The sequence below is a fragment of the Mercenaria mercenaria genome, chromosome 13, assembly GCF_021730395.1.
Source record: "Mercenaria mercenaria strain notata chromosome 13, MADL_Memer_1, whole genome shotgun sequence".
Lineage (NCBI taxonomy): Eukaryota > Metazoa > Mollusca > Bivalvia > Venerida > Veneridae > Mercenaria > Mercenaria mercenaria.
Genome location: NC_069373.1, coordinates 20,893,698 through 20,913,993, shown reverse-complemented (window position 1 = coordinate 20,913,993; position 20,296 = coordinate 20,893,698). Strand labels below are relative to the sequence as shown.

Here is a 20,296-nt window from a genome sequence, read left to right as displayed (position 1 = left end):
TAAGCCCAAATTTTTTTTAGTAGTTTTCCCCGGGCCGACAAATACTTTAGCTGTTCATTGAACTTCTGTAATTGGGGGGTAAAAACCCCAAAGGTAAATTGATATTGTTTTGAATTTGTTTAAAAAAATCCCGAATTTGTAAAGTATTGTTTAAAGCAAAAATTCAATAGCCCATCCTTTGTAGAATAAGAAGAATTCATTTGTTTTCATTGGGTTTATACACCTTTATTATTATACCCATTTGGTACCTGAAAAATAAAATTTTTGCTCACGTCCAGTGCTGTTTTTTTACCCAGTGGGGTGGAATATTCCCTTTGATAGTTTTTAGATGTCATTTTAAAATTATTGGGTGAAAACTGTTCCCGACTTGAAAAAAAAACCCAACAACATAAAATAATCCAAATAAACAATATAGGACATGTTAAAAAAAAAAAATGTTTTTTACACTTGCCGGAAATGGTCCTTTTCAGCTATTGGTTCCACCAGTAGATAAATGGCGAATTTTATGCCCATTTTGTATTGTTAGTGGGAGTGACAGAGTGTTTTAACCCCAAAATTTTCACAAAGGTTTTTGTCCGAGGAAATTTTTCAAAATGGACAAGGGGATACATCTTCAATACAGGTACCGTCAGCTACACGACCCAGGATCAGGTTGTGTGCCTATATACATGAGAGAAGAAAGGTTTGTCACTTCTTACAACTGTTTAAAAATTCTTATTTGATGGCACTATTTTATGAAAATTTTGTTGAAAACACCGATATATTTTTGCTTTTGCAAGTTGGAAAGGTTTCATACTTTTGCGGATGGGAAATATTCTAAGAAAATAGTCATGCATAAGTACATGTGTAATACTACAATGAAATCTGAGCATATATGAGCCGTGCCATGGGAAAACCAACATAGTGGGTATGCGACCAGCATGGATCCAGACCAGCCTGCGCATCCGCGCAGTCTGGTCAGGCTCCATGCTGTTCGCTTTTAAAGCCTATTGGAATTGGAGAAACTGTTAGCGAACAGCATGGAGCCTGACCAGACTGCGCGGATGCGCAGGCTGGTCTGGATCCATGCTGGTCGCATACCCACTATGTTGGTTTTCCCATGGCACGGCTCATATATGTTAAATAGAAAACACACACTGATATAACTGCTAAAAAGGTATCCACATCTATTCTAGTCACCTTGCTTGTTAATGGTTTGCAACAACAGGAGTAATGATGAAAACCTGTGTTTTGGACACATTTAATTTAAAGGTCCATTACTAAGGGAAAGTGAGTTGGCAATTTTTTTCATAGCCAGTGCATAAACTTCTGCAAGACACTAAATAATGAAGATTGGCAGGTCAAAACTTACAGAAGGTCTTTGGAACTCAAAGAAATGTATGTGTATTATATTGAAATTTCAATGAATCGACAGAATGACCCCCCAGGTCTTTTTAACTTTCTTCATACTTCATAGAAAAATAATTGTACATATACTGCGATTTATTTCGAATTTCTACATACCAACTTTCATTTTCCAATAAAATGAATAAGTTTCTGTGCTTTTTAAAAGAAATTAAAATGTTCACTTTCCTTAGTATTGGACCTTTAATATCAATATTTCAATTCTGTTTAGTTTCATCACATTTATAAAATGTTTTGCAGGCAGTGTGTCTTTTTGGCTTTTCGCGAAATTATGACGGGGAAAATATTCACTTTTACAGTGTGGCTGTACTCTCTTTTTGTAACAATAGAACAGTTAGCTGCTTGCTATTAACAATTGATGCATTACGAGGTGAGTATGAAATCTGTATACATGCAGAAACTAGGCAGCTTAGAGGTAAACTGTATGGCAATGATTTCCTGTGTTTTAGGGGTAAATCCAGTTACAACCAGAATTACATTGGAACATACCAGTTGTTTGGTCAGCCATTGCTGTTGCCTGTACCACGCCAAAAGTGCTCCTACAACCAGCTGTACAATCTAGTTTTACAGAGACTCTCGTAAGTTCAGAAATGTAATTAATATGTAGTATTTTATTAAGGTGATATTATTTGTCAGTAAAGCCCATCAGCTTAGCTCAATAGGGAGAGTGCAGAACTCCAGCTCATGGAGTTGTGATTCGATCAGACGAGACATTTGTCTGTGATGGTTTGATAAAATACATAGGGTCTGAAGTCATTTCATCCTGTGCCTCTGATACACGTGGAGAAGTTGGCATTACTTGCAGATAAAGGTTAATACTGGTACAGAATCCAGGAACACTAGTTAGGTTAACTGCCTAATGTTATTCTTAAAAACAATGCTAAATTCCAAACAGACATGTCATTAAAGGGACCCTGTAGTCGAGTGGAAAGAGACCTTGCTTTTGATGTAGAATTCTTTGATATATGGAAGCCATCCAGCTGATTAACAGAATGTGTATGGTTTTACCCATTTCCCAACTGTGATGGAGTTATGCTTAGAGAGGCATATAGGGTCTTCCTGCACCATCAAAAGGTGGAAACTCTCTGTATGACCTGTAATTAAGTCATTGTGACAGTAAACCTAACAAAAACAAAATATACATTAGTGTTTTGCTGGCTTTGTACTAGGTCATTGCCGCCCCTGATTAGCTCAATAGGTAGAACATAACATTATGAAGCGAGTTTTTGACCTCATGTTGAGGCAAGTTTGACATAGAGTGGAAGCAAATGCTTTTCATGATGTTTTAAAAGAAGCAGTATTTCTAAAAGCATTTGTCTTTTATTTCTTTAAGTTGTCAGTTACTTGTTCAGAGCAAGTCAGTACTGGTACCAAATCCAGGACGTATAAAACAAAACAGTTCTCAGGTTTTCTGTGTGCATTTTTAGCTCACCTGAGCATGAAGTGTTTGAGGTGAGCTTTTGTGATCGCCTTGTGTCTGTCGTCAGTCGTCCGTCCGTCATCAACAATTTGACTGTTAACACTCTAGAGGTCACAATTTTGGCCTAATCTTAATGAAACTTGGTCAGAATGTTACCCTCATTAAAATCTTGGACGAGTTCGATACTGGGTCAGCTGGGGTCAAAAACTAGGTCACAAGGTCAAATCAAAGGAAAAGCTTGTTAACACTCTAGAGGTCACAATTTCGGCCCAATCTGAATGAAACTTGGTCCGAATGTTACCCACAATAAAATCTTGGATGAGTTCGATATTTGGTCATCTGGGATCAAAAACAAGGTCACGAGATCAAATCAAAGGAAAAGCTTGTTAACACTGTAGAGGCCACATTTATGACTGTATCTTCATGAAACTTGGTCAGAATGTTAATCATGATAATCTCAAAGTCCAGTTTTAATCTGGGTCATGTAGGGTCAAAAACTAGGTCACCAGGTCAAATCAAAGGAAAAGCTAGTTAACACTCTAGAGGCCACATTTATGACCATATGTTAATGAAACTTGGTCAGAATATTAATCTTGATGATCTATAGGTCATGTTCAAATCTGGTTCAAAAACCAGGTCACCGGGTCAGATCAAAGGAAAAGCTTGTTAACACTAGAGGTCACATTTATGACTTTTTCTTCATGAAACTTAGTCAGAATGTTAATCTTGATCTTTAGGTCAAATTTGAATCTGGGTCATGTGGGGTCAAAAACTAGGTCACCGGGTAAAATCAGAGGAAAAGTTAGTTAACACTTCAGAGGCCGCATTTATGACCATATCTTAATGAAACTATCTTGATGATCTTTAGATCAATAGGTCAGGTGAGCGATACAGGGCCTTCATGGCCCTCTTGTTTTTTTAGCTCACCAGAGCACAAAGTCACTTTCGTGACTGCCCTGTGTCCATCGTCCATCGTCAACAATTTGACTGTTTAACACTCTAGAGGTCACAATTTTGGCCCAGTCATAATGAAACTTGGTCAGAATGTTACCCTCAATAAAATCTTGGACGAGTTCGACATTGGGTCATCTGGGGTTAAAAACTAGGTCACCAGGTCAAATGAAAGGAAAAGCTTGTTAAAACTTTAGAGGCCACATTTATGACCCTTTCTTCATGAAACTTGGTCAGAATGTTTACCTTGATGACCTCTAGGCCAAATTCTAATTTGGGTCATGTTGGGTCAAAAACTAGGTCACCCGCTCAAATCAAAGGAAAAGCTTGTTAACACTCTAGAGGCCTAATTTATGACCCTATCTTCATGAAACTTGATCAGAATGTTTCTCTTGATGATTCCTAGGCCAAGTCAAGTCGGGTCAAAAACTAGGTCACTAGGCCAGATCAAAGGAAAATCTTGTTAACACTCAAGAGACCACATTCGAAACTCTTGACAGTTGGTCAGAATGTTTGCCTTGATGACCTCTAGGTCAAGTTCGAATCTGGGTCATATGGGGTCAAAAACTAGGTCACCCAGTCAAATTAAAGGAAAAGCTTGTTAACACTCGAGAGGCCACATTTATGACCCTATCGTCAATGAAACTTGGTCAGAATGTTTATCTTGATGATTTTTAGGCCAAGTTTGAATCTGGGTTAATTTAAAATAGAAAAAATTCTTTCATGGTCCCCATTATTTACCTGTAGTGCAAGTCTACCCAGCTGTTATTGTGGGCATTTTGCCTGCTTTTTGTTTGACAATTTTCTTTTTGAAAAGGTCATACTGATTTCTTATTTAATGGAAAAGAACAAATTTTTCATCCTTGCTATGTTGATATCATTGACAAGACATAAAATATGCTACATTCTACATGCAGGCGTTTTGTGAGTGGGCCGGCAGACAATGAGAAATGGTGGGTGGAGGAGAATGAGGAAGATGTTGAGATTGCCTCCACTGCAGAGGAGGAGGACACTAACACAACGACCATGAATGGTCAAGGAGACTCTGTCGTTTGCAATGGAGGTACTGTCAAAATCATTCATACTTAGTGGTAGGGGATTAGCTTTTAGCTTGGCTATTCAAAGAATTGTGGGAGCTCTTTTAATCAGTGGAGTGCTCACTTAATAACATAAGCTGGTCTTGTCCAATGTTCACTAAACATTGTCAGCATTTTTAGCTCACCTGAGCAAGAAGTGCTCAAGGTGAGCTTTTGTGAACGCCCTGTGTTCGTCGTCGTCCATCCGTCGTCAACAATTTGACTGTTAACACTCTAGAGGTCACAATTTTGGTCCAATCTTAATTAAACTCGGTCAGAATGTTACTCTCAATGAAATCTTGGACGAGTTCGATATTGGGTCATCTAGGGTCAAAAACTAGGTAACCAGGTCAAACCTAAGGAAAAGCTTGTTAACACTCTAGAGGCCACATTTATGACTGTATCTTCATGAAACTTGCCAAAATTTTAAACTTGATTTTTTTTTGGTCAAGTTCGAATCGGGGTCATTGGGGTCAAAAAACGGGGTCCCAGGTCATTTTAAAGGGAAAAAAACTTGGTTTAACCCCATAAAGGCCCCAAATTTATACTGATCTTCATGAAATTTTGTCAGAATGTTAACGTTGAAAATTCGGGTAAATTTTGGGTCATGTGGGGTCAAAAGTAGGTCCCCATCAAATCAAGGAAAAGCTTTTTAAACACTTTAGGGCCCACATTTATGAAAATATCTTAATGAAACTTGGTCAAATTTAATTTTTTGATCTTTGGTCAATTTAAATCGGGGCATTTTAAAAAACCGGTCACCGGTCAAATCAAAGAAAACTAGTTAACACACTGTAAGCCACATTTATGACCGAAAAAAAAAAAAAAAAAAAAAAAAAAAAAAAAAAAAAAAATTTTTTTTTTTTTTAAAAAATTTGTTAACCTTGTGATTTTTGGGTCTTTTTAAAACGGGGTCAGGTGGATTAAAAAGAAGGTCACTAGCAAATCAAAGGAAAACTTGTTAACTTTCTAAGGCCATTTTTTGGATGTGCTTATAAAACTTGGTCAAATTTGTTAACCTTGAGATTTTTAGTCAAGCCTAAATCTTGATCATGTGTGCTAAAAAACAAAGTCCAGGTAAAATCAAAGGAAAAGCTAGAAAACATCTAGGGGCACTTTTAGGACCATATTTTTAAAATTAAAATTGACAGAATGAAAGAGTTTTTTCAAGTTTCAATCTGGTTAGGGGGGGTCATAAGTTTTCACCAGGTCAAAAAAGGAAAAGCTTGTTAACACTCAAAAAGCCAAATTTTTAATTTTAAATCATGGGAATTTTTCAGAATTTGTCTGAGACCCCAGTCGGTTTCGAACAGGCAGTGGGTCAAAAACTAGGTCACCAGGTCAAATCAAAGGTTAAGTTTTAAAAAACAGATTAAAATTTTATGGCATCTGGTGAAATTGGCAAAATGTTAATTTGTGATCTTTGGGCCAAATTTGGGAAATCGGGGTCTAGGGGTCAAAACTAAATCCCAGGTAAAATAAAAAAAAAGCTATTGAACTTTTAGACCCTTTTATGACCATACTTTATGAAATTGGTCAAAATTTTTAATTTTAAATGTCAAAAGGTTAATCTGGGCAGGGGGGGAAAAAAAACTAGGTCACCACCCCCAAATAAAAATAAAGCTGTTAACAATCTAAAGTAAAATTTGATGTATTTCATGAAACTTGTCAAATGTTAATCTTGATGACTGTAGGTCAAGTTCGTTTCTGGGTCGTGGGGTCAAAAACAGGTCACTGGGTCAGAAAAAGGGAAAAAAACAGAACACTCAGAGGCAACATTTATGCCATAATTTTAATGCACTGGGTCAAAATGTAATTTTGTGATCTTTGGGTAATAGGTCAGGTGAGCGATACAGGCCTTCAGGGCCCTCTTTTTTGGGGGCTATTATCTTTGCCAATTTCCCATACCATTTTTGGGAATATTTGTCTTTGAAATTAGACCCTTGGGAATTTGTCGAAACTGTTTAAATTGAAGCTATTTGTCGGGGATAGAGTTTTTTATAATAAAAAAAGTAATTTGCTGTGATGGTCAAATTGTAATCTTTTTTTTTTTGGTGCAAAATCTTCGCAAATTTGAGTAAAAAATTTTATTTAAAAACGAATAGTAATCATGCTAGCTAGGTTTTAAAAAATTAAGTGATTGCAAGAAATTTTACCAAAAGTGTTTTTGAGAAATAACTCTTGCAAAAGGGGTAGTAGACCTTAAAGGGTCACGAAAAGGGCCATTTTCACTAATCTTTTAGAAACCCAAAAGTTTTTGCACCTTGTCTCATTTGTTTTTAAAATGGGGACATTCTATTTTTTTCCCCATTTTCCATTAAAAATGGATTCCAAAAAATTTTTAGAGAAATTTTTTTTATTTTAGGGAGAAATCTTAAGCAAGTTTGTTTTTATGTATTACATAAGGTTCTGGCGATGACCGGATGGAAATTGTAAGGGTTAATACAAACATGACAACCCCCCGGACTTTGAAAGAAACAAATTCTCTGATTTAACGGACAAACAACTATAAAGAATAAAAAACCAGAAGACTTTTTAAATTCCTTAGGAATTTTCGGAACCAAAAAGGGTCAAAAATTTAAAAGTGAGAAACCCCTAAAGTCGCGAAAGTAAAAAATTTTATGGGTTAAGGGGGCCCCCAGGGCCGAGTGGTTTAGGTTAGTTTTCCTTACTTCCCCCTAAACCCGTTTGGTTCGACCCATTCTTGGGTTTTTAAATTCTTCATGTGAGGAAGCCACCAGCTGGTTTTTGGGAAGTCTAATGGTTCTCCCAAATGCCCCCCCAAAATTTAATAAATGCCAGAGTGGTACCTGTTTTTTCTTCCCCCATCAAAGCAAAAATTTCGCCAAAACCCTAAAATTGCGAAATAAAAAGTACTGTGACTATAATACCGCAGCATTTTCTTTTTTTCAAATACCTAAAATAAGTCACGAAATTTAAAAATATTCTTGAATATTAAACTGTATCATTCCTAATACACAGGCAATAAAGTTCTGAAATTTTAAAAACCATAAATGAAGCAAAGTAACAAAATCACGGCTAAACCCTGTGGGACTTATCTATAAACAGTACAGGTTATAATTGTGGGGCTTTTACTGTGCAGATTTAAAGAGACTTTTTCAAATGTAACCGCAGGGATGACAATCGTAGACTGGGAAATCTTCTAAAGAAAATTTTTTAAAACTGGATAGGAGCGGGTTTTTTTGAAACCCCGAAACGTGAAGAGTAAACCGCAGAAAAAAGTTGTCATTCGTTAAACGATTGTCTCAAATGTTCACTCTACTGAAAACAGGAAAACACCCTTGGGGGTTAAAAAATTTAATACCAACAAAATGTCAAGAAAATGTCTACAGCTAAATGTGAAAAAAATTTGGGGTTTTTTAGCTTTTGCCAAAGTGCTAGTGTTGGAATTTGGTATTTTTGGTTTTGGTAGACCAAATTTGTTTTTTAAGGGTTTGTTCTCGTGAATGTGCGAAATTGTTTTTTCCATGGGTGACATGAAGGACTTTTTTTTTTCGGTTTTGTCCAGGGGGAAAACATGTCGTATTTTATTAAGGTTTGTCCCAGTGTAACAAGACAAAAATGTTTTTTAATTTCCCAAGTGTAAAAAGACAGAAAATATTTTTTAGGGTTGTCCACGTGTAACAAACGAAAATGTTATTTTAGGTTTGTCCACATTTTAAAAAGACGAAAAGTTATTTTAGATAGTCCACAGGTAACAAGAAGAAAATGTTATTTAGGTATTTCCACATGTAACAAGACAAAAAATTTTTATTTTTTTTTGTCCACATGCAGAACCCCCAAAAGCTCCCAAGAATTTTGATCGGGGGTCTTCCCAAATACATTGATCATCCACCTGAAGAGGTTCTCCTACAACCGTTACTGGAGAGACAAAATTGATGCCCTTGTAGAATTCCCTGCAAGGTAACGTTTTTTCACTTACATTTAGTTCACCATGTTAAATCAGCAAGTAGAGCACAAAACTTCAGGTCGGGAGATGGAAATACTGAATCCCCGGGGGTGTATGGGATGTGTACGGCCTTAGTCCTCCTCAATTTTCCGTGGCGAAGTTGTCCCATTTGAAAGGGAAAGTGTTTTTTGTGTTTCAACTTTTCTTTAAAACGGGAAGTTGTCAAATGCGACAAAAGGTTGAGGAGAACTATTTTGTTGTATTAAATTTTCAGGAAAAGTGCATGGTTAAATGGCTGCTTAAAATTTGAAATACTTTTGAAAAGTTTTTTTATTTTACACAAACCTGCCAGTTTAAGGAGGAACAACTTCAAACACTTTATGTTTTGAGTAATGTATTACTTTACCACTGCCGCTTTTGAAGGAAAGTTGTATGTTTTGGAGAACATATCTAAGAGCATTGCTATTAAGTCCATTAAAGAAGATTAACAAGTAAAGAGGAGTGCCTAGTAAACTTACTTCGGGTCTGAATTTAGAGGTAAATGATAAAGTAAGCCTTTAGAAATATTTAGCTTGTCTTACTTTTCTAAAAAAAAAAAACTACGAATATTGTCGCATTTAAAATCGTTGGCATTTTGCCAGAATTATCCCCTTTTTGTATTAAAAAAAAAACAACAAAAATTTTTGGTGAAGCCTTTTTACTGAAGCTACAAGTGCAGAAGTTTTTGGGCTTTGCGATTTGTAATCATATTAATAAAATTTTTGGCCCAAAAACCCCATAATTACTTGCATTTTGTTAATCCCTCCCCGTGGCGGGGGGATTAAGGAAGGTCGCGTCCGCCTTCCGGCCAACAAAAATCGTGCCCGGCCATACCCCAAAACCCCTTGAGGTTTTAAAAACGGGGGTCAATGATACTCACAAGCGTGTGCGAACCCTGAGCACCCATGTGGGTAAGGGTCAAGGGTCAAAACAAAGGGGAAAAGGTTTGAGCCCCCATTTTTTCCCGCTCATGTCCCCCAAAACCCTTGCAGGTTTTTATCAAATTTGGGGTCAAACGATCACAATGATTACCTCATCAGAAGAGTGCAAAAATATATCCCCATCCAGCCAAGGTCAAGGTCCAACTAAGGGTCAAAGGGTTTTGACCTTTCCCATTGGTGTCCACTCTGTTTTCCCCTTTAACCCTTAAAGGGTTTTTTCATCAAATTTGGGGCAAAGACACCCATCAAAAACCGAGTCACCATGTCAACTAAAGGGTTTCAAGGTCACACAAAAAAAAAGGGTTTAACCCTTTTCACTATCCATAGAGTGGCGGGGATTTGCTGTCTTTCAAACCCTTGTTGGTATTACTTCTCTTTTTGTACAAGAAATTGGAATTTCTGGTTAAAATTTTTTCTCACTATCATGAATAGTAAGCTATTGGCCCCCGCCCATCGTCGCGCCCCGGGCGGCGTCCGCGTTTTCCCCTTTTTGGGTTTGTTTTTGTATGTAAGCTGGGGATTCAGCAACTACTTTTGGGAATGCATTGAAAACACCACTTTTACTGTGAAAACTGACTTTCATTGCACAGGTTCCTACTCTGTTTTTTTTTTACAAAATTATCCCCCTTTTTTGACTTTTGAAAAATTTTTTGGTTTTGGTTTTGTATTAAGGGTATCTCAAAACCACTTTTTGGGGAAGGATTGAAATTTTACCACTTATTTACTGTGATAAACGACTTACATGCACAGGTTCCTAAAACCCATTTGGGTTTTTTACAAAAAATTTTGCCCCCCTTTTTTGCTTAGAAATTTTTTGGTTAAGGGTTTTTTAGAAGGGTACCATACTCACAATTTGGAAAAGGGTTGAAAATTCACACCATTCACTGTCAGATCTGACATATAAAGCATCCCATAACTTTTTTTTTTCTTTTTTTTACAAAAAATTTGCCCCCCTTTTTCAACATAGAATTTTTGGTTAACTTTTTTTTATGTAAAGGGGGCTCGTACCCCTAAAAGGGGAAAGGGTTGAAACTTCACACATTGTTTACTGTCTGATTGACATCATTGCAAAGGGTCAAAACTCAACTTTGGGTTTTACAAAATAGCCCCTTTTTTAAAATTAGGGGTTTTTGCTTAAATCTTATAGTAAGTGGTATTCATACCCACTAATGGGAATGGGTTTAAACTTCACCACTTTCCACTGCAAGTGATAACATATGCAGGGGCCTAACCATATTTTGCTTTTTTAAATTACCCCTTTTTTTGACTTCTATTTTTTTAATCGCAGGGGTTGAAAATCAGCGTTTCTGTCCCCGACAGCTCTTTTTTTATTAGGTCCGCTTTTCTAAAAAAAATGTAAGACTAAGCTTTGAAACTCGGTAAATTTGTCTCTTCATCATTGGGTAGGAAGGCCAGCTCTGTTTTCTTGTATATTGCCTTATGTCAAACACTTGCAAATGAGAATTGGCACCCACTGTGGGTCAGTGGTAATTGTTATGACCAAAATGTAGAACATACAAGGTGTATACTGTTCATTTGAATTGATGTGGTTGTATAATTACATTTAACTTGAATGAAAAGTGCCACTTCTTGGTAGTGACAAACTTTTCACCTTGTGCCTGAATTTATAGAAATAAAAAAACAACGGATCCAGTTTTTCCTCTCTCACAGTCTCTGATGCATGACTAAAAAGATTCTTAGAAAAATTAACCCCGTAATTAACTCGCCAAATGACAGCCAGGTTTACCCGCAAACAGATTTGGTTTCTGAGTGACTTTGCCGGAGGGGTTGCATGTATGGTGTTATTTCAGGGGCTTTTCCTTGGCAAGTATGTGATACCGAACAAAGAGGAGTACGTTAGATCTGATAGCGTTCAAAACTTTTGGAGGGGTCGGTGGTGGCACTGTAAGTAAAAATATAATGTTACTTTCCTATAAAGGAAGTTTTGCTTGTCGAAATCTTTGTTTGGGGCGGGACAGACCTTTAATGGCACTCGGCAATTTACTGCAGTTATGTTTTCTTTTGTGCAGTTTCAAATTCCTCACTTTATATAAATCAACAAGCACTCATACCACTTTTTGAACTTTTAAAACGATTTCATACAGAGATTTCAAAAGGCTTTAAATTGCTTTTTTAGCTCACCTGCCTATAGTGCAAGGTGGCTTTTGTGATCAGCTTTTGTGTGTGCTCCGTCCTTTTCCGCAACAATTTCTGTCTGCACGATAGGTTTTATTTAGATTTATTTTAAACCAAACTACACACAATTATCACCATAGATTCGTTTCCTTTTTGAACCCCGATCCCCTAATGGGTTTAGATTTATGGGCCCCGAAAGGGGCCCAAAATTTGCATTTTGACCTGTCCCAATAGCAACTTTAGTATTTTGATTTTAACCAAACTTTACAAACTTGTTCACCACAAGATCTTGGTTCCTTTTTTAAACGGACAGATTCCCTCATGGTTTCCCGAGTATGGCCCCTTAAATGTCCAAAATTTGGTATTTTCTTTTGCGCCATAAAGAGACTTATTTTGTTTTTTTTGTACAAAACCCAAATATCTTTAAAAAAATAAATTTTGGGTTCCATCACAAATAATCCCCTTGTATTTCCAGAGTTTTTTTATACAGATTACCTCCCCCGATTGTAGTCAAAAAGGATTTTTTCAGAATACTTACAGGGCTTATTTAAATTTTATTTTGCATTATTGGACCCACAATCAGGATATAAATGGGACTGATTTTATTCAAATTACCTCCCAGAAACAGTTTATTTTTCAGATCCCCTTTTTTGTTACTTACAATAATTTTTTTTTGAATTACTTCCTTTTTGTTACATAAAAAGCCTATTTTTTTGAACTTTTTTATTTTTGGCCGTAGGGAAAAACGAGACCACTTTTCTGTGGACAACAAAGGGTGGTACCTCCATATTTTGTTATTTTACATATCTGTAACTTGTAGAAATTTTTTTTTTCTTTTTGGTTTAAATTTTTTTCCTTTGTTTTTTCCTGCCTTTGGACTTAGAATTTTTTTTTGAGGACCTTTCTTGCCCCCAAGGCAAATGATAACAGGGGGGCGATATAGGGCCATCATGGCCCCTTGTTTTTCTTTTACAGATCTTTATCTTAAATATTTACTTTTACAAGTTTTACTGCTACTTAAACTGTCCCTTTTTATTGAAATTTCAACAATATTGCTTTGTTTTTAAATGCTTTACCCCTTTTTAAAAAAATACTGTTTGGTATAAGTAAATTATTGGTTTTTTAACTTTATCATTTTCATTACGGGGGAAAAAATTGTCCTTCTTAGGGGCTTTTTTAATTTTCTTTAAATTTTTTTTTTTTAAAAATGTTAAAAAAAACTTCTGGGTTTTATGGGAAAAGGTTGAGGTTTTTAACATGGTTATTTTCTATTTCTACAGATACAGCTACTGTAAGAATGGGTAGAAAGCCCGGTACTATTTCTGACCTTTTGGGCCGAGTCATCGGGAAAAGGCCCCTTTGGTTTTTAGTTTTGCATAAGTTAATGTTTCATTTTACATACTTGTTGTGTAAATTTGGGGGGGAGGAGATGGGGTTTTAAAAAAAAATTTACTCCCTAACATTCATGTATAGGTACATTTTTTTGAATTTGAAGTTTCTATTCATTTTCACTATTTTCTCAGCAAAGCAGTATGTGCTTGGAACTGTGCCACCCGATTTACAAAGGGTTTTGATTAAAAAATGATAAAGAATAAGTTGCAATAGTACTAGTTTAATATTTCTGAGTGGTTATAGGGGTTGTAGTTTTTAATTCAACCTACAAAAAAGAATTTTCAATTAAAAAACCAAAACAAACCATAACAAAAAAATGATTTACTAATGATTAAATACAAAACAATAAAAATTTACTGTTTTCCCTTAATTTTTTCAGTCAAAAAACATTTGTCTTGATATCAAAAACGGGGAAACCCGGAAAGGGAAAAAACAGGTACCAGTTTCGCGCGGCCCCTTCCCATGATAATGCGTCAATGGCGTAGACAGCGAAAAAAAAACTCCGATGATGTACAAAGAGGAGTGAATTGATACCGGGCTACCTTTAGAAATGAAAATTCAAATTTACTATTTATTTTGTATTTATGGGTCTTGTGATAGGGACCCAGGAACATTATATTTTGATGTGTACACATTGACACATGTTTTATTATTTGATAAATCCAAGATTATACATGGTTTTGTTAACCTCGGACAGACGGGAACTAGATTTTTGAAAGCTGTTTTCTTAAGCTCAGCATTTCTTGATTGAGTTTTAGGACTGGATTTCGCTCTTTTAAGTTTATATGTTGAATACCCGTGCGGAGGACAAAAAAAATTTTTACACTGTCAGTAGGTATAAAGCTTTATATTTATTTTTTTGAATTTTTTGGTACTGACCCTTTTAAATTATTACACTGAATGCTTCAAAAATAAAGGGACCTATATAGTTACTACATTTTTTTCTTCGTTAAATGAAATCTCATACATGGTGTGGACTCTTGGTAAAAACAATTCGTCTCTACTGATACAGATTTTCTTGGAAAGAGTCAAATGTAGATAGTTAGGAAGGAAAATAATCAACAGGGTAAATTAAAAGGCAATACCATGTGGTTTCTATATTAATCAAAACTTGAAGCCTGCAAGTTAGATTTAATTTTTTTTTTAATTTGCTGTATCGATATTAAATGATTACTGACTTACCAAACTTCAGGACTATCACAAAACTTCAAGATTTTCAGGAAAAGTTACGTCGATGTAATTCCAATAATTACAAAAAAAAGTTCTCCAAATTTCAGAAGATAAGCATTTCAAATGTTATAGCGACTTGACTTTTAGGGGAAAGTTAGTCTTGTGTCTAAACTAGACCTTGTAGACTTAGAATGTTGGTGGATCTGGACCCGGCTTGAGTTACTCCAGGGTAAAATTTTGCCAATTTAGCGTAAATTAAGGCAGAAAAACGTATTGTTCCAAAAACGTCTTAAAAGGGTTCCCTTTGTAAATATCAGTAATTTCCCCTATATCTTATTAAATACATGTAAGCAAACGACAAAGATTGATCTTCTAAAAGAAGATCTGAAAACGACCCATTTTTACATTCGTCTTCTTAAAATTTTGGTTTTTATTATTGCTAGTTTAAAGTTATCCAACAGACGCTTTTCGATTGTCAAAGGATAAGAAAAATATGCGGTTTTATTCCAGGCTCGAACCCGACCCCCCGTTTCAAAGCAAGTGCCTACCACTGAGCTAAACCCGGCTAGATACATTACGATAAAAAATTTTAAATACAAAAAGTCAATGACATTAGATTTGCAAGTGTTGTAACTGGGTCTGAATGGCTAGGAAAGAGCCTCAAAGAGGCAATGAATAGGTCGTTTTAGATTTCCAAAGCTAGCGAATTAGCAATGTACTTTAGTCGATTGCAGTGAATTAAACTCCCTAACATTATTTTATACAGGAGCTGCGCAAGGGACCAAGTTTTTTAAAAAAAATATACAGAGTATTTCCCTGAAAAAATAGATCAAAAGCTTTGGGGGGTAGTGCCTTTAAACTGGGAAAAATTTTACTTTATAGGTACTTTATTATAAAAATTTTAAATTGAAATGAGTGCAGTGTAAATATATACTTTAAATGTGATAGAGGTAACATACGCATAGAAGTACCTTTAAAGTTAAAAACTTCAGAAGTAAATAAAAGAAAAAATGTTTAAAATAATGCCTACAGTACCCATTTCCATAATATTGACAAAACAGGTTATGTTGCATCATTTTCCAAAAGTGGAAACATACAATACACTCTGTCTTTGGTTTACAAAGTAGTACTTTCTTTGAAATAACATTTGGCGGGGATTCTAACATTAAAAAACAGATATTTATATGCATTTGTCTTGCACTTGTCATCGCAGTTTGAATTGTATTACTAACTTCAGAAAATAAGCACCTGCCAATAGACAGTAGCCTGCCAGCTTAGCTCAGTAGGGAGAGTGCAGATCTATGGATTGCATTGCCATGAATTCTGTCTTTGTGCTAGGCATTTGTTCTACGCGAAGATTTGGTTAAAGACAGTTAGGTCTGAAATCATTTATCCTCCACCTCTGATTCATGTGGGGAAGTTGGCAGTTTTTTGCATAAAACTGGTTTGTACTGGTACAGAATCTAGGAACACTGGTTAGGTTAACTGCCTGCTGTTACATATTTGAAATAGTGTTGGAAAATGGCGTTGATCCCAAAACAAACAAATCACTGAGACAGTATCAGTTTTGTAACAGTACTCCCTGATAGACTCCCATGGATTGATTCTTAAAAATAGAAATATACGAAAATTGTTGCTAAATGTTTGGCATTGTAGATAACATGTGGAGTATGACTAAAGCATACAGGGGTATAATTGGAGTTCAGTTAGGTAGTATGGTAACAATTAGAGATTGATTGTTTCCATTTATAACAATCTAGAGAAAAATATTTATTTTTGCCTCTGGAAATGTGTTACTTTTTGCATATTATGAAGTCAGAACATCATCTTAGAATAAAGTATAAATTCTTGTTTTGACACAAAGTACAGGGAAAACATGATTCACTTAATTTTGCTTCACTTGTCTGTGAAAACTAGAAACCGTTTTTATATTTTTTTGTGAAAATTACAAGAAAAGGCATTCTGTGCTTCCTTTTCATCTGTTGTAGGGCATTTCCTAATTCCTAATTTTGTATAAAAAGAAGAAAATAAGGAATATGTACTGAATAGTTCGCGTTGATTGCTATTTGTTACAGTCTTATAGTGTTGCTATTTATTTCAGTTGTTTCTCTGAATAGTGAGATAATAAGGTGCGTATGAAAGTTTGTTGTGAAGCATACATGTGTTTTAAGCGAGAAGAATTCAGGGAGAAGTTTAAAAGTGCAGGATATCGAACGAAAGTTTTAATTGATGAAAAAATTTGTTTGTGCTGAAAGGATATGGGGGAAAAATCTTTGAATTCTGTTGAAATATTCAGCTTATATTTCACGCCACTGAAAAGCTGTTATAACTGATTGAAGCTGAAGTCTTTTTGATATGCCTGTTTTAGATAAGTTGTTGCCTTATGTGATAGCATGTGTGTCTGTTTGTCAAGGTATTTACTTTAAAATTGGCATATAAATAGGTGATGATGAGACAATGTGCAGAGTGCAAGAACTGGGTCAGTAGGTCAGAGGTGAAGATTATATGCTGATCTTAAAGGTCTAATCTGTCCTCCTTATTTCATGTCCAGAACATAACTTAAAAAGTATTCATGTCTTGAGATAAGCTCAAAGGTCCCCCATCCACAACTACCACTTCGACTGACTCGATACCAAACTTCAGTTTCCTTTTTGCCACCGCTGCATTAACCTAACCCTCACCCACTGCAACATTACCTCAGAGACCCTTTTATTTTCTGCATGGTACTTCTAGTATAAATTATTAAAGTTATGATATAATGAAATTACTTAGGTGTGAGGGAAGGGGTAAGACATATTAAGGATTTCTTTTGCTACAATTTGAAGTCAGAAACCATTCTTGTGTATTTTGTGAAATTACGATAAAAAGCATACCATGTATCAGTGCGCGGTCACGTGCACACACAAACACAATTTTCTGCATGTGCACATGTAACACTGACTGCAAGCTGTTAATTTGTGCAGTAAAATTACTATGAATACTTATTTGACAAGTTATTACTTCCCAATATTTGTGTAACTGATTGGTCAAATAAGTTCTAAACTTGTGATTTAAATTTGTTTGGATATTTTGCCATGTCTGTGGGGTAGTACTTGACCTCCTTTAAAACTTTGGGCATATATTGCCCAGCTTTGCATAGCTCTTATTACTTTTAGCAGATCCGTGGTCAACTAGACCCCAAAAGGTCAGGTTTGAAAATACTGTTCCTTTAGCTCTAATGACCTTGTGGTTATAATCTGTGATCTTGACCCCTGCTCAGGTTGTTGAGTGAGAAAGTCATCCAGCTGGCTAACGAAAGTTGGTCCTGCCCATGTGCATGTTTGTTCTTCAGTTAATATCCAGAGAGGCACATTTGGTCTCATAAGAAATTTGCCATATTACCTAAATTATGTTGGTTTGACTTGAAACCAAACAAGTATAACAAACTTAATGTGACAGGGACGTAGCCAGAAGACAAAAACACCAAAGCAGAACCTTTTTAGGGACATCCTTTAAAAAATTGTTCAGCTTTTTAAGAACACCTAGGCAGTTAAGTCGATGTGCCTCAGCATAGTGATGTCGTTGAGTATAACTAACAGTCCTGTTATGATGGTGGCTACTGAATTCATTGATTGTTATTCAGTGATTGTTGATATTTCTTTTGCTGTTGGTATTAGGATTCAAGAACCTTGCGTCAAATTTTTGAGGGCCGAATTGAAGCCTAATTCCTTCCTTAAGGGTGTTTACTTCTCCAGAATTCTGTTTGAAATTTCCCTGCATAAGGTAACTAAAAAGAATTTGCAAGAGAGTTTGGACACAAATACAGCATAATTCTTTTGCTGTATAAAAAAAAAAGTTTACAATAGTCATCAAAAAGTAATAAATCATAATTTCAGTTATCAAGAAAATGATCACCTTATTTTCAAATGTGCTGCAAAAATATTCCCATTTTCCTTGAAAGTTCTAAGAAAATAAACCCCTATTCCTTAAAAGTGCAAGGAAATTTATTTAAGATGGCCTATGCCAGATTTCATCAAAATAAAGAGAACCATGAGACATTTGTTAAGTTTTCTGAGTAGAGTATAAAACACAATCCTGCTAGTACAGGGTCCATTGTCTCAAAATGCAAGCATCTGATTGCCTGAGATAGATTTTAAATTGACCAGTGGAAAAGCTGCGACTTGAGACTGGTCTCCAAAGTTAGTTCTATAACTTTGGACCAAGGATATTAAACTTAGCATATATGAGCAGAAGTTGTTCACTGTGTGGATGTTGTTTTGTGTTCACTGAGTGGTAATTAGGTGTGTATTACTGTGAAATCATTAAAATTTGGTGGGGGACTAATTTTTGTGGATTTTTATGTTTTTGTCAAAGTTTTAATACATGCTCTAATGAAGTATTTAAATTCTCATTCATTTTGTGTTCAAAGGTCACAATCCACATATTATATCCGAATGAAATGGGCAGTTGAGACAAAACCACAAAATTTCTTGCCCACGAAAATAAATGATTTCACAGTATTTCTTGCATGTACTTTGTATTCTTACACTTTGTGCTAAAATATGTATTATATGATATGTTCTCTGTTAACTTTATGTTACTACCAAATAAAACATTATTCTTACCATATTTGTTAATTTGCTTTTTTTACTAGCACCACGTGATTGTTATGGTAATGCTCTGGTTGTATATTGTAAAATAAATGGGTTTTTTTTAGCAGTAGGAAAAAAATGCACCATTGGCCATTTTAAGATGTTCAAATTTCCATTGTTAAAGTTCAAATTTCATACTGCGTAGGTACAAATTAATGTTGGATTTTATCATATGAATTGCGTATCTGAGACATCAAAACTTCCAACAGTTGCACAGTTCAGATCTGCATTTACATTTAGTGATTGATAGATTATCAAGAGGCTTTCATTGGTTGAGTGGCCAAGGTTGCTGACTTCAAATCACTTGCCCCTCTTGACCCAGGGTGTTGAATTATTCATGTGAGGAAACCATCCAGCTGGTTTACAGAAGGTCTGTGGTTCTACCCAGGTGCCCGACCTCAACAAAATAATGCACAGAAGGGCACTTTGGGTCTTCCTCTGCCATGAATGGCAGAAAGTCACCATAATGACCTTTAATATTGTTGGTTTGACGTTAAACCCAACAGAAACAAAAACGATTATCAATTATTTTAAGAAGAAATATCAATGTCTGTTTTATTAGCTACTAGTGTCTAATACTATTGAGCACAAGTTCCCAGATGTGCAGAGATGTATAGTAATTTTGAAAACGGAAGTTGCTGAATATTACACCATTTGATATATTTGTGTAAGCTGTGAATTAAATGGCTATTTGTAGTGTAGTGTTGACTTTGACGACATTGTAGTATATCATATATCAATAATCAATCCTAGTTTAAAATAGAATATAGAATAAGGAATTTGTATCTGCTGACTCAGTTTTCAGGGTTTTTTTTGTCTATAATTATTTAAACAGGTCTTTCTGTATCCAGATTGAAATCCCAAAAATGATGGTCATAGCACTTATTTTAAGTGGCCAATTGTTTCTTTTCAGCTTTTCAAGGTTGATAAAAGTGCCTTGTCCTCCATAGGTGGTACCATACACCATATAGCTTTTGCAAATGTACAAGAATTCACATCATGTGCCCCCAAAAAGTAGTATTTGCATAACCCGTTTTCTGTCTGTCCCACACACTTGGCATCTCATCTTTTACTTTTAAATGATTCAGTGGATTTGAAGGAAACTTCACATAAACATTAAGCATGGTGAGGTTTGTATCTTAAGGTCAAGGTCATGGGCAAGGACCCTAATCCACGGGCACAGGGACCTTATTTCATGGGCAGTTGTCACTAGCATCATTCCTTGT

The 20,296-nt window shown here is 35.5% G+C and overlaps 1 pseudogene; it reads left to right on the top strand.

Annotated features, from left to right (window-relative positions):
• Positions 1 to 20,088, top strand: part of LOC123529458 (ubiquitin carboxyl-terminal hydrolase 4-like) — a 55,804-nt pseudogene extending 35,716 nt beyond the window's left edge.
• The last annotated feature ends 208 nt before the right edge of the window (positions 20,089 to 20,296 follow it).